General features: G+C 38.6%; 1 long non-coding RNA gene and 1 pseudogene across 1 annotated transcript; both read right to left on the minus strand.

Moving 5' to 3' along the window:
- Window positions 1-1,379: 1,379 nt before the first annotated feature.
- LOC110130415 (uncharacterized) lies at window positions 1,380-14,676 on the minus strand. Its single transcript, XR_002311851.2, has 2 exons — window positions 14,493-14,676; window positions 1,380-1,568 (listed from the first exon to the last, which is right to left on the minus strand). It is a non-coding gene; the product is annotated as an uncharacterized lncRNA (long non-coding RNA).
- Window positions 2,647-2,952, minus strand: LOC110130414 (NADH dehydrogenase [ubiquinone] 1 alpha subcomplex subunit 3 pseudogene; annotated as a pseudogene).
- Window positions 14,677-15,260: the final 584 nt, after the last annotated feature.

Genomic DNA, 15,260 nt, shown 5'->3' on the forward strand with positions numbered 1-15,260 from the left:
GCTGCGGGTGGGTAGAGAAGCAGTCGGCGCCTCCGGGAGGGGACTGCGCCCGCCCCATCTGAGTCCCGGAGCACGGCCAGACCAGGTACTCGCTCCGTCTTCGACGGGGTCCAGGAGGCTGGAGCCTGAGGGTGTGTGTGTATCTGGGGGCTTGTGGGGGGGCCCCCTTCTCCAAATCGCGGAGGGGAGCGCGGAGATACTGGGTGGGGCGGAGGCCGGCGTGTGTGACTGTAGAGGGTTGCGGAGGTGGAATGGAAGGGTTGGGGGGTCACGGTTGACGGAGAGTTTCGGGCGGTCCGGTCGAGGTTGCGGAGGAGGCGCTCCCTCGGATACTGAAGACTTCGGCCGATGTGGACGGGGAGTTTGCCACCTGGAGGGTTATCTCTGAAAGAGGGGGGCATCCTCTGGGTCCAAAAGGAGAGCCTGGACCCTGGCGGGGTAGGTGGGGCAATCTCACACTTCCATTGCCCGACTCTTCTGCCCACCTCGCTGGGACAGAGCCCGGCTTCGAGGGTTGTGGGGGTTGTGAGTCGGCTGGGCACAGCGGGGAGCCGCCCTTGGCAGAGCTAGGGCAGTGGGGTGGGTAAGGAGACCTCCCTCCTCTCAACTTCCGTGCGCTTCCCCCGCTTCTTCCTTCACTGCTCTCGAGCCCCGGTGTCTCAACAGGAGCGGTCCTTCACTCCCCAAGTGGTGCAGGCATCACAGAGTAAAAGAAAGAGGGTGGAACTGGGTTTGTTGCCCATAAATGATGTTTCGAATGTTTGGGAAGTGCCAGATTGACATAGTCGACCAAGTCTCCCAGATCAGTATTAAGTCTGGTCTGAATTTTAGAAAAGTGCAATCCTGAAAAGCACCAACCTATAGTCTAGTCTGGCATATCCTTGTTTGGTAGGTATGCGTGTTCATAACAAATAGACTTGGGGGACCTTCAAAACATAGAGGTCTAAGGCGAGACATGTTGAGGCAAGCCTTTGCCAACATCTTTCTTACCTGCCAGCGAGCTTGCCCTAGTTTAAATGAAGCAGAAAGATCCTCTTCATTTATATTTCAATCAGAGACTGAATTGTAGGTTCTGTGTGGTTATAGATGTCTCGGAATAGATAAGTGAACGTTCAAAAAGAGAGAGACAAGTTTCCCTGCTTTTGCGCCTATCTCTTAATCTTTTAAGGAGATAATTGTGGCCAAGTGGAAGTATTGGCTTTGAGGTTAGGCAAATCTGGGATTGAACCAGGACTGCCTCTGGGTAGTTGTTGACCTTGGGTTAAGTCATGGAACCTACCAGAGATTCAGTTTCTTCATAAGTAACATGTTAGAATTCTAATCAGTTTTATAAAAGGGGGGGTTAGTGTATTTAAATAACAGCTTTAAATGGAAGCACCTTCCAGTTGAAAGATGAATTATGATTAATCTTACACAGTCAGGGCAGCCCAGTTTTGTGGAATGAGGTTTGAGATAGGAGCAGAACTGGATAATATTCCAAATCATGTATACACAGCAGGACTTTCAGTAGCTTCTAGATATTGATCATAAGTAGCGTGAAACTCAGTTGTTAGTAGTTTCTTAAAACTCTGAAAAATAAAGCAGAATGTGTGCATTAACTGAAATGACCAAGAATGTTTCAGAGGTTTTTTTTTTCAGATTTGTGATGTGTATAGTATGGATTGATAAGAAAAACATTGTAAAAGTAATGTATATAAATCTTAATTAACATCACATATCTTTGGAGAGAATTAAAATTGGGGCATAAAATAGAAGGTAGTTGTAATTTTAAGAATAAAATCAACACAAGTAGCATGACTCATCTTGGAGTTAAACTGTTAGCAAAACTTAGATTTTTTTAATATGTGTAATATATGTAAAATAAATGAAATGGAGTGAATTTCTGCCCTTAAGTCTTTGTGATGATGATGTAGAAATATATTTCAGAAACTTGAAATCTTTATGTTAATTTGTTTTGTAGACTTTAAAAGGATACAGTTAATTTGTAACCTGTTGTATGTCAGATTTTCAGCTCATGTAGTTTGCTTTTTGATGTAACAAAGTTAGTAATCTTGGGGGGTTGGGGAGGTTATGCAGAGTGGCCTGCAGGATCTTAGTTCCCTGTGCCTGCATGTTCAGTGGTGTCCGACTCTTTGCGACCTCATGGACAGTGGCTCTCCAGACTCTGTCCATGGGATTCTCCAGGCAAGAATACTGGAATTGTTTGCCATTGCCTCCTCCAGAGGTCTTCCCGACCCAGGGATTGAACTCCATGTCTCCTGCGTTAGCAGGCAGCTTCTTAATGACTGAGCCACCTGGAAAGCCCTTAGTTTCCTGACCAGGAGTCAAACTTCGATCCCTGCAGTAAAGCACAAAGGCCTAACTATGGGATCACCAGGGAATTACTGGTAATTTTTAAATGTACTTTATACTCAAAAGATAAATAACTTGCTTTAATAATAGTTTTTTTGTGTGTGTGAAAAGTGGTTATAAAATGTGTAATTCAGTATTACTTTTTAGAGAAGTTTATAGGTTTTCCATAATTTTGAGAGAATTTTCAAATGTATTTCTTCTTTGTGTTTTTCTTTTCTTTTTTTTTTTTTTTTTGGTTTTCACGCATTTATTGGGGCCATCGTGGCGGAGGCCGCTCCCTGTCAACCAAGGTGCTCACAGTCTCTTCAGGCTCCGTCCCTGGGGGTCCTGGGGGTGGCTGGGCACGTCGGGCATGTTCCCGTCATCTCAGAGGGGCACTGGGTAGTTGCAGGATGTGGCCCAGTTGATCATGAGCGGCTACTTGGTGTAGGGGCTGAGTGTGTGCAGGATTACAGTGAGGCCGTCGATGGCGAAGGATGCCACTAGCACCAGTTCCTTGGCCCAGACATTCTTGAGGAAGGCTGCGACTCTCTCAGCCATCTTGGTCGCAGCGGTGGCAGCCTTTGTGTTTTTCTTAAACAAAGTTGAACTTTTTTTTTTTTAAATAAAACTGTCCAGCTATGTTGCATACTCATTGAGGTAGAAATACTATATTAAATTTTATCCATCACTGCAGCTACATAATAGGCACCTAATAGATACTGGTCAAATTGATAACTGGATGGATATATTTTAAATTATTGATGACATACTTATACTATTTTTTAAAGAATTGAAATTATGTTTTTACTATAGTTAGACTTTTTATATGGTTATTCAACTTTCTCAATGGCTTTTCTGAGATTGTAAAGTCTTTATATGTAAGCATTTAATGGTTTTCATGGATCATTATTTTTCAACATCTTTTGAATCTTAAAGTTGAGACCATATTATCTTGCTTTGGTAAAGCCATGAGAAGCCCTCATTTTTTCCTCTATGTTCTCATAAAACTTAAGTAACTTATTTTGGTATAAGACATAGGATACTAGCTGTTAAAAGATATATCAGAAATGTGGGCAGTAATAGAGACTGTTACATATGATACTTTTCTCAGTGACCTTTTCCACTTAAACAACGTATGTGGCCATTCCACGAATCTTTGCAGTTGTCAGTTATGGAATTTGCTTGTCAGGAAATCTAAAAATGACTAAACCTTCCTTTAACGTCTGTCTCTTGGATGATCTCAGAAAGCCTTAGGAAAGATTGGGAAGGTTTATATAGCATACTAGAATATATAATGAACAAAGTACAGTTAACTTTATTGGTATTGCCAAACCAGAAGTGAATTACTGTGGAAATGTTTCAGAAATGCCAGGCAATGCTTTACTCAAACCAAATGAGTATTCTTCCAGAGCTTGTTTCTATTTTAGAGCTTATTTCTTTTTGGAGCTATGATTTGGCCTCTAGTAAAGATAAATAATCATCGTATCCAGAAAAAAAAGGCTGATATCATAGACAGACTTTATTCTCACCAGTCTTAATAGAAACTGCTTCAATGGCTTTAGAAAAATGAAAGTAGGTTTTCATGAAAGAACTTTAGAATTTGTGGAATGATAGTTTTTCTCTATTTAACATCTAACTTGTCTCTACTCATTTCTGCCCAATATAGAAGCTGGGAAGCAGAAAAAAAAGAATGAATTTACTTCAGAATTACCATTTTATGTTTTGTAGGTTAATTATTTGGAGAGCTAAATTGGATTTTGACATTATTGAGATTGTGTTCAAGATGGACTCTGGGAAAAAAAATTAAAAGAGATGCCATCTGTTTCAGATTCCTATTCCCTCACCCCTTCATGTTTTGTGGCTTTGAATTCATCATATTTTTTTTCAAAAATCAAAACCCTCAGTAGATTTAAGTTATATAATTTCAGTTGTGTCAGTGAACATGTAGCTAAAAGAACTTGCATTTTATATTGAGTTACACAGAAAGATCTCAGATGTTGGTTAAAAGTAATTGTTATTTCACACTATCTGAACATTATGTACCTTCATGCATCTTTGTTATCATTTGCTTAATAAACCATTCTTGTCATTACTGCTTGCCACTTATGGGAAGCTGCTAAAAAAATAGATTATGGAAATGTAGAATAAATTGTTTTTTCCCTATATTACAACTGGAAGAGAAGCTTCTTCTGGAAGAAGATTTTTTAATTTACTGATGAATCCCCTTATTATTTATTTATTTTCCATCTTTTGGCCTCACCTCCTGACATGTGGGATCTTTTTTTTTCCTGACCAGGGATCAAACCCAAGCCCCCTGCATTGGAAGCACGGAGTCTTAGCCACTGGGTTACCAGGGACATCCCTAAATTTATTCTTTTAGTAATGAGTTTTGCCTTGTTGTTTAGTTGCTGAGTTGACCAACTCTGCAACCCCATGGATTGTAGCCTGCCAGGCTCCTCTGTCTGTAGGATTTCCCAGGCAAGAATATTGGAGTGGGTTGCCATTTCCTGCTCCAAGGGATCTTCCTGACCCAGGGATTAATCCCATGCCTCCTGTATCTTCTGCATTGGCAGGTGAATTCTATACCACTGGGCCACCTGGGATGCCTAGAGGGATGTTCAATTGTTTTATTAAAATATTTTCTATCCTAAAATGTTAATATGGTAGTTTTTTTTAAAAGACTTTAATCACTTATTTTTGGCCACATGGCATGGGAGATCTTAGTTCCTCTACCAGGGATTGAACCCACACCCCCTGCAGTAGAAGGTTGGAATCATAACTGCTGGACCACTGGGGAAGTCCCAAGACTTTATTTTTTAGAGCAATTTTAGGTTCACAGCAAAGTTGAGAGGAAGGTACAGAGATTTCCTATCCACTGTCTGTTCCCACACATGCATAGCCTCCCCCATTATCAATATTCTCTACCCAAGTGGTACATTTGTTATAACTATGAACTTACATTGACACACAATCTCCCAAAGTCCATAGTTTAATTTAGGGTTGATTCTTTGTACTGTACATACTATGGGTTTGGAAACGTGTAGTAACATTTATTCATTGTAGAAATATACAGAGTATTTTCAATGCCTAAAAAGCCTCTGTACTCTGCCAATTTATCCCTCCCACCACCCTAATTCTTGGGTAGTTTTTTCTTTTTTAGAAATAAAATGAATAAAATATAATTCCTGGGGGTGGTTTTGAAATGAGATTTTTCTAACATTTTGAGATTTAATTGTTCAGTCTTGAGTTTCCATTTCAAAGATTGATGCTGGGTCATTAGGTGTTAATTGACAGGTGCTGTAATTCTTTGAGATATGTAATGGGGCATTAGGAAATGTGAACTAAATGTGGTGCTTTCCACATAGCAATTGCAGGTGGTAAGGAGGCTTGATAGGAGATCTGAATTCAGGAGTTTTGAACTATCACTAAAGGTAAGGTATTTTGCCACTTGCGTTGTATTGTCCTGCAGGTCTCGGCTCTGCAGATTTCTTTTTGGCTGTCCTCTCCTGTGTCATCTTCTTCTTACAGTTGTTGAAGGCCATCCAGAAACTTGAGCTGGCAAAGTCTGAGTAGGAAGAGACGTCATAGGTACTGCTATAATTGCCTGATACTTCAAATTCGGATTCAGAGTGGAAATAACTATTTTGAAAGTAATGCTGTCCTGATAGTTGCCTGATACTTCAAATTCGGATTCAGAGTGGAAATAACTATTTTGAAAGTAATGCTGTCCTGACACACTATTTCTCACATAGCCCAAGTAGTAATTGTTAGAATCCTCTTTCAGTTGGCTTTTTAACTGTTCTGTCCTGGTTTTCTGGGACACCTATTTTCCAAAATGCTTTAACCTTAAATTGGTATTGTGACATCCAAATATTCCAGTCATCTAGAGTATGATGCAGAAAATGTTTAAAAACTCCATGCTTGATGGATTTTGTTTTCTTTTTCACCTAGTTCAATAAAAACAGACATGAGGAACGATCTGTTTGTGTGATAGCAGTTAGGTTTTCCAAAGATAGATGCTCTCCCAATCAATCAATACACAAGCTCGTTTTGCTTTTAATGGGATCCATCTGGTTAATGCGTATGTTTCTTGAGTCTCATAGATTATGGAATCATAAAGTAAAAGAAAACTTGGAGATGGTCAAGTTAGACTTTCTCATTTTACAGCTGAGATTACTTAAGTATAGAGAGACTGAGACTTGATCTAGATTGTATAGCTGATGAATCACATTGGAACCCAAGTCTCCTGACTTCTATTCCAATTGTTTCTGATATAATATACCAGTTCATTCTCTTAATGAAGATAAACAATTTTATAAGAAGTAAAATTTCCAAGAAATTTAAGTAGACTGTTAAATAACTACAGAATTAAAATTATTTAGTTGAAATCCTAAATTAATTAGTTAATTTATGAAGTGTTGAGTTAGTATTTTTAAATACTAGGTGTCACTGGATCTTTACTTAAGAGCAAATTTGTTACTTTTCATATTCTAGATAGAAATCAACCAGTTCAAAAATAATGAAGATATTATAGCCTATATTTAGCAAGCACATATTTGACTGCATTAAAATGAATCTTAATGTATTTTTTTCTTTGCACAGTGGAGATAATCTGTTAATATTTAATGTCATAAAGCAACAGTGGAGTTCTACTTTATGTAGTGGTATATTTATAAAACTAGAGTGGAGTGTTATGTAAAACTGCAAGTACAGATTAATTTAATATGCATCTGGTGAATTCAGGGCTTGAAGGATGCACATCTGTTGAGAAAACAAATTATAGAACTATTCAGAGCTTCAGCATCTTTAAATATGTGGGCTTTGATTCTCTTTAACTGTTTTGAAACAGTCTTTAATGGATTTAGAAAAGGCCATTTGCTCTAAGGAAGCAACTGTGAAGCCATTTATGATGCTATTAATCATTTTATTATTCTCCACAACATTTTGATACATTAATGTTTTTTTCAGTTTATTTATTGGGGGAGGAAGGAGTTAAATGACTCACAGTAACAAAAGGAGTTTGTTGCAGAACTGTATTTAAAAAAAGAGGGAGTATAGTTTCCTGAACTGGATAGAGTAGAAGTATTTAAAGCTCTGAATTTCAATTTGAATGCACAATTGGTGAGGAAACACACTGAGTTCCTACCATGTGTTATCACCATACTAGTATTGTAGTTAAGATGGAACTTCAAGATATAATCATTGATCAAGCTTGAGAATGAATTTAAAATGAAAGGTGTAGAGTAACATGGTTTCATATGTAACTAAGTGCAAACTTGATACACTCTAATAGCATTATAGGAATTTGGGGCGGGGGGCAGAAAATTCAGTGAGCATTCATTAATTCTGATGGGAAGAAGATTGAAGGTAAAGTAGGGATCTCAACTTTGCTGCTTATTAGAATCACATGGGGACTCTTGTCCCAGGATCAGTTGAACCAGAATCTCAGGGGTGGGACATTCATAGTTTTTTTTGTTTGGAGACCTCACTGTGTACTTTGTGGGGTCTTAGTTCCCTGACCAGGGATTGAACCTGTGCCCCTGTCCTGAACACTGGACTGCCAGAGAATTCCCCTACTCCTAGTTTTTAAAATCCTCCCCAGGATGTTTGTAATGTGCAGGAGATGTTGAGAACCACAGGCTTTAAGGATGGGTGTGATTTGGATAGTCAGGAAAGTATTTGGGGGCAGCAGAGTTATAGCAGGGTCAGGAGAATTGGGCACACCCTGTAAAACGAATGAAAGTTGTATATTCTGTTTAGGTAGTAGGGAGAAATAAGATTAAGGAGGCAGAACGAAAGTATGAAAATGTTAGTCACTCAGTCTTGTCTGACTCTTTTCGAGCCCTTGGACTGTAGCCCACCAGCCACTTCTGTCCATAGAATTCTCCAGGCAAGAATAGTGGAGTGGGTTGCCATTTACTCCTCGAGGGGAATCTTCTCAACCCAGGGATTGAAGCTGGGTCTCCCGCATTGCAGGCAAATTCTTTAACCACCTGAACCATCAGGGAAGCCCTTAAGTAGGCAGAAGGGTCATATTTTAAGCGGTACTTCTCAAAGTGTGGTTCCTCAACCTCCAGCCTCAGAATCATCTGGAAATTCATTATGACGCAAATTCTGAGGCTCTGCTCAATACTTGCTGAATTGGCAACTTCAGGAGTAGATTCCAACAATATATTTTTAACAAGCAATCCATATGATTCCAATGTACACTAGAGTTTGAGAACAGCAGTTAACAGGCTGATGAAAGGCAGAGAATATTAGATTGGATGTCATAATAAGTAGTGACCCATTGAAGGTTTTTTCAGCTGGGGAGTAACAGGATGTATTTCTGTATATGCAAGGTAAATCTGATTATGGTGTGCAGTATCCTTTGGACTACTAAAAGAGGAATGAGGAAAGCCAGTTGAGGAGGTACAGACATAATCTAGTGGATATAATCTAGCAGTGACAGCCTGTCCTAGGAAAATCTTAGTGAAAACAGAACAGTCATAATAGTGACGGCGGTTTAGTGTTTGTTATATGATAGGAATTTGCTAAATGCTTTGGACACATTCTCACAGCAAGCCTCTGAAGTGTGACTCTTATTCCTATTATACAGATCAGAAAGTGAGGCAAAAAAAGGAAGGTTACCACCAACTTTCACACTGTTGATGAGTGGGAGACACAGGATGTCAAGCTCAAGTACGTGTGCCTCTTGAAGAAAAAACTTATTAGAGTACCTGGAGACTAACTGGAGATCAGGAGATAAACAAGACTCGGAAAAGTTTCAGTCCTTGGTGACATATAGCAAGGGGAAGTGACTGTCAGAAGGGAAATAGTCCTTATAGTGAGTACTGGCCAAGTCATTTAGCCCATTTGAAACTATATTGTAAAAGTTATCATGAGAAACAATGGAAATTTTTGTATTGTGCTTTTTAAGTATAAAGGCCAAAGTAACTTGGGATAGCTGAGTTTCTGAGTTTTGTTTGGTCTTTTTGCTCATGGTGAATAAGTTTAAAACCTTGTTGAACTTTCAAAAAATATCTTTTAGATTTTAGTGTAGATAAATCTTTGAGTAAATTTTACCTGAGAAGCTTTCTGTAATACCACTCTTCTCTTTCTAGAGAAATATTGTGATTTAAGAAAAGGTTAGGAGCATCTTCAGATAGTTTAAGAAATATTTGTGTTATTTTGTTTTAGTTGGGAAGCAGTAAATATTGATAGTAAAATACCTTGACATGTTGAGTACTTGTTTTCATAAAAGGTTATCAGTTCTGTTCTAACACCTTATTCATTGAGATAAAATTGATGTAATATAAAATCAGCCATTTTAAAGTGCACAGTTTGGTGGCATTTGCTACATTCACAGTGTTGTGCAACCATAACCTTTATATAGTTTCAAAACATTTTCATCATTCCAAAAGGAAAATTCCCAAACCTGTTAAGCAGTTACTCCCTGTTCCTCTCTCCCTACAGCCACTGGCAAAGACTCATCTGTTTCCTACCTCTGTGGATTTACCTAGTTTGGGTATTTCATGTAAATGGGATCATACAGTATATTACCTTTTGTATCTGCTTCTTTCACTTAGCATAACTTTTCCTAGATCCATCTGTGTTGTGGCATGTATCAGCACTACATTTCTTTCTATGACTGAATGATATTCCATTGTATGGATATATACCACATTTGTTTATCCATTCATCAGTTGATAGGCATTTTGGTTGTTTTTACCTTTTGGTTATTGTGACTAGCTCCTATGAATGCTGACATACAAGTTTTTGTTTAAATACCTGTTTTCTGTTTTTTTGGGATAGGTTCCTAGGAATGGAATTACTGGGTCATATGGTAATCTTGGAAGAGCCCCTGGTGGAGGGCATAGCAACCCACTCCAATATTCTTGCAGAATTCCATGGACAGAGCAGCCCAGTGGGCTATAGTCCATGGGGTGGTAAAGAGTCAGACATGACTGAAGCAACCTAGCACACAAACACGCATGATAATCCTACTTTTTGTTTTTTGAGGAATCACCACCTGTTTTGTAGTGACTGCACCATTTTACGTTCTCACCGACAATGTCCAAGGGTTCTAAGTTCTCTGTATCCTCACTGAAGTTTGTCATTTTATTTATTTATGCTTCATCATGCAACTTGCAGGATCTTAGTTCCCTGCCTAGGGATTGAACCTGGAGCTATGGTGGTGAAAGGGTTGAGTCTTAACCACTGGACTCCCAGGGAATTCGCTGTTTATTTTTTAATTATAGCCATCCTAGTGGGTATAGGTATCTCACTGTGATTTTGATTTGCATTTCCCTCATGGGACAAGGAAATGGCAACTCACTCCAGTGTTCTTGCCTGGAGAATCCCAGGGACGGCGGAGCCTGATGGGCTGCCGTCTATGGGGTCACACAGAGTCGGACATGACTGAAGTGACTTAGCAGCAGCAGCAGTGTGGCTAATGATGTTGAGTGTATTTTTAGTGCCCATTAGCCAGTTGTGTATCTTTTCTGGTCTATGTAAGTCCTTTGCCAATTTTTTTTTTGGTAGAGTTTACATTTTGCTTGCTTATTATTGTTGTTCAGCTGCTCAGTCATAGTCTTACTCTTTGTGACTCTGTGGTCTGCAGCACGCCAGGTCTCCCTGTCCTTCACTACTTTCCTGAGTTTGCTCACTCATGTCCATTAAGTCGGTGATGCCATCTAACCATCTTGGCCTCTGTCATCCCCTTCTCCTTCTGCCTTGAATCTTTTCTAGCGTGACGGTTTTTTCCATCGAGTCAGCTCTTCGCATCAGGTGGCCAAAATATTGGACCATCAGCTTCAGCATCAGTCCTTCCAGTGAATATTCAGAGTTGATTTCCTTTCGGATTAACTGGATTGATCTCCTTGCAGTCCAAGGGACTCTCAAGAGTCTTCTTCTAGCATCACAGTTTGAAGGCATAATTCTTCGGCGCTCAGCCTTCTTTGTGGTCCATCTCTCACATCCATACATAACTACTGGAAAAGCCATAGCTTTGACTAGTTGGACCTTTGTTGGCAAAGTAATATCTCTGCTTTTCAATATACTGTCTAGGTTTTTCATAGCTTTTCTTCCAAGGAGCAAGCATCTTTTAATTTCATGGCTGCAGTCACCAACTGCAGTGATTTTGAAGCCCAAGAAAATAAAGTCTCTCACTGTTTCCACTTTTTCCTTCATCTGTTTGCCATGAAGTGATGAGACCAGATGCCATGATCTCAGTTTTTTCAATGTTGAGTTTTAAGCCAACTTTTTCACTCTCCTCTTTCACTTTCATCAAGAGGCTCTTTAATTCCTCTTCGCTTTCTACCGTAAGGGTGGTGTCATCTGCATATCTGAGGTTACTGATATTTCTCCCCTCAGTCTTGATTCCAGCTTGAGGTTCATGCATGATCTGCTCTGCATATAAGTTAAATAAGCAGGGTGACCATATACAGCCTTGACATACTCCTTTCCTGATTTTGAACCAGTCTGTTGTTCCATGTCCAATTGTATTTGTTACTTCTTGACCTGTATACAGGTTTCTCAGGAGGCAGATAACATGGTCTGGTATTCCATCTCTTTAAGAATTTTCCAGTTTGTTGTGATCCACACAGTCAAACGCTTTAGCATAGTCAATGAAGCAGAAGTATATATTTGTCTGGAATTTTTTTGCTTTTTCTGTGATCCAATGGGTGTTGGCAGTTTGATTTCTGGTTCCTCTGCCTTTTCTAAATCCAGCTTGTAAATCTGGAAGTTCTTGGTTCACGTACTGTTACTGTTCACTTGTTTATATAATTGGTCATAGTTCACATTTTAAGTAATTATTAATCAAATAGCACTCTTTTCATCAGTCTGTCATATTTCCTAAGTGACTGCTGCTCACATTCACATAATGGTTCCTTCTCTGCCTTTCCTTGCTTTAAAGAAATATTGTGGTAAAATATATATGATAAATTTCTATACAAGAATTCTTGTTTCTTTGCATGCCACATAATCTTTTGTACATTTTGAATATTGTGTATTGACTTTACACATCAGATTCCTCCCCTCCTCAGGGTTTTTTGTTGCTTCTTATTGTGGGTTATTGTTAATTTCACTGTTGTTTGTGTAGTGTCTTTTCTAAACTATTTTTGTTATGTGTATATTCTTTGTCGTGTGTGGTTATTGAAGTCTGTGTTCCATTAACCTTGCGATCAACTAGTATTTTGACCCAGTTCCCTTGAACACATGGAGACCATAAAAGTATAAAAGAAAAAATTGACTGTCCTACTTTTAGTTGGATGGTTCTGTGTTTGGGTACTCTAGTGCTTAGCTGGGCTATTTACAATCCTGCCTTAACCTTTATTTCCTGTTTGGATGGGGCCTAAAGGTGAGCTAGAGGTGAAAGTCTAGGGTCTTCTTAGACCTTTTCTGTGTGTATGTTCAGCCTTGGGACTATGTGTGGACTTCTAGATTCCTTGTTATATATGAGAGTTTACAAAGCCCGTTTCTCCCAACATATCTCCTTTCTCAAGCTCTCACTTGCCAGGCTTTTAGCTCTCTATGTGTTATCCTGCCTATTTTCCCCTCCTCTAGGCTGCTTGCCCTGGGAGTGCTCCAAGTCAGGCAGGACAAAAGCATCTTCTTGTGCCAGTTTTTGAGGAAGTTGCCAGGCAGGTCATAGCGTTCACTCACAGTTCTTTGAAAGTAAGGTTTGTATTGCTCCCTTGGCACTATTAGCGTTCAACAGGTGTGCAGCCACCATCCTTACTGCCTTTGTTGCACTGGGGAGTGGGGAATGGTAGGTAGGCAATTAGAAACACCATATTGCTCTCTCACTTCAGTACAGGAGCTTCTTTCTTTGCTAAGCTTTCTTGGTTGTTGTAATTTTTATTAGATTACACAGATCTGCAAAAGTTAATTCTGACTTTTTTCCAGCCTGTGTGTGTGTGTACACATGTGTACGTGTATGCAGTGGGTGGAGCCCTGGAGTTCCCTACTGTGTCTGTTACAGTTTTGTCCTTCCCTTGCTGCCCTCCTTTTTCTTCCCACTGAACCTTTTCAAAACATCTAACTTAAGTTTTTACAGTATTTTTTTTCAAGAACTACAGCATATATAGAGAGAGTCACATATGGTTTAAAGACTAGAAGTAAACACTATACCCATCATTCCATCAAAGAAATAAAATGCAACTGGTGTCTTAGAAGATTCTTTTTCTGATCTAGAAGGAATCATTATCTTGAATTCTGTATTAATTGGATATGCAAATAAGTAGGAAAATATCATCATAGCTAAAAGAAAAATCAGTCAATAGAAATAGACCTGGAAATGCTGAAATGATAGATTAGTACACCAAGACTTTAAAAAACAATTATTTTTAAAAGTTTATGTATTTATATGCAAATGTGAAAACACTTGGGAGAGAAATGGGTGTAAGATATGACAATGAAATAAAATTTTCAAGCTGAAAAATACTTCAGTTGTTGCTTTTAATTCAGCATTTTCAGTTTTTAGTAGGCAGGTCATTTAAGTAATCTGCCATATTTCCATTTGCAAAGTTCTGTCCTCCCCTTCTATCCCCACCCCCTGGAGGCTTTTTTTCATATAATAATTCCCAAGCTGTGCTGTTAAGCTGTTTCATTAATTTTCTTATCATTAATTTTACCCAGTGTCCTAAGTTTAAGAAATTAGAAACAATTTCATCTTAGTTTTAACTTACTAAATGAAGGATGTCAATAATATGGCTTTTTCATATAATAAAAGATAAAAATGCTGAGATCCAAAAAAGGGGCACATAACGAAGATGATGAATGAAGGCAGTAAGGACTAATATGGTTAAAGAGTTAAAGGTTAAAGTATTTAGTATAGAAATACTTGAGAATGATTAAATACAGAGTATATATACAGTTTAAAACTGTGCTTACATATTTAACAAATTATTTTGATTTAAGACTTCAATATGTGTGATAATAAATAGTGAATAACATTTTATACTCTTATTGTATATATATTATCATTATCTTTTTTCTTGAACTGCAGATTTTTAATCATTTTGTAGGTAAGGCTGTGCTGTACCTTTCTTGTTAGGACAGTACTGACAGCATAAACCTCTTTATGCACTCAGCTATGATTAAACTAAGGTACTAAAATGCCATCCCCCCAGTTGTTAAACATACTTTAAATCTTTCTTAGTTGCCATACTTACCAGTACTGATTTCAGGGCCATTGGGATTTGTCTATATGTGGACCAGGTTAGGAAAATGAATTCTTTCTCTTGGTTATACATTTAAGTTTTAATTTTTTTCAAACATTTTATGACTTATTTCTGAATAAGTCTCCATTTGTGGTCGAGAATATGTGGTTGAGATCATTTAGGTTGGGTCACTGTCTTATCTGTGATTAGAATTCAGAATGTTTAGCCCTTAATTCAGTTCTTAGATTTTAGTTCCTCTACCTGAGGCATTCTTTCCTGCTCACAAAAGCTGTGTCTCTTAGGTTTTTTTTTGCATTGGTTTTCTTTTGGTACTGACTGAAATATATTAAAGTGTTATTGGTTATGCAGGATCAAGTATTTTTCATTTGAGGGAGCTAAACACTGAATCCACTTAATCCTTAATGTAACAATTATCTTGATTCTCTGGGTTGTTATAAAATCCTGGGTCCAGTGATGACCAGTTACAGAGTTGGGAGAATTTAATTTTGGCTTTGAGTAAGTGACCTGGAGAAAGGAATGGCAACCCACCCTAGTATTCTTGCCTAGAGAATTCTGTGTATAGAGAAGCTACAGTCCATGGCGTCACAGAGAGTAGGACACAACTGACACACACACACACACATACACTCTTGACTTGAGAAGACTTGAGAATAGTCTCTGATGTGCCCAGTAAGATGTCATGTAGGCTGTGCACTAAAGTTTTGGTTTTTAAATAGTCACATTACCTCTGTTGGGTGGCAGGAACTTTAATTTTTCGAG

Source organism: Odocoileus virginianus, chromosome 6, assembly GCF_023699985.2.
Source record: "Odocoileus virginianus isolate 20LAN1187 ecotype Illinois chromosome 6, Ovbor_1.2, whole genome shotgun sequence".
Lineage (NCBI taxonomy): Eukaryota > Metazoa > Chordata > Mammalia > Artiodactyla > Cervidae > Odocoileus > Odocoileus virginianus.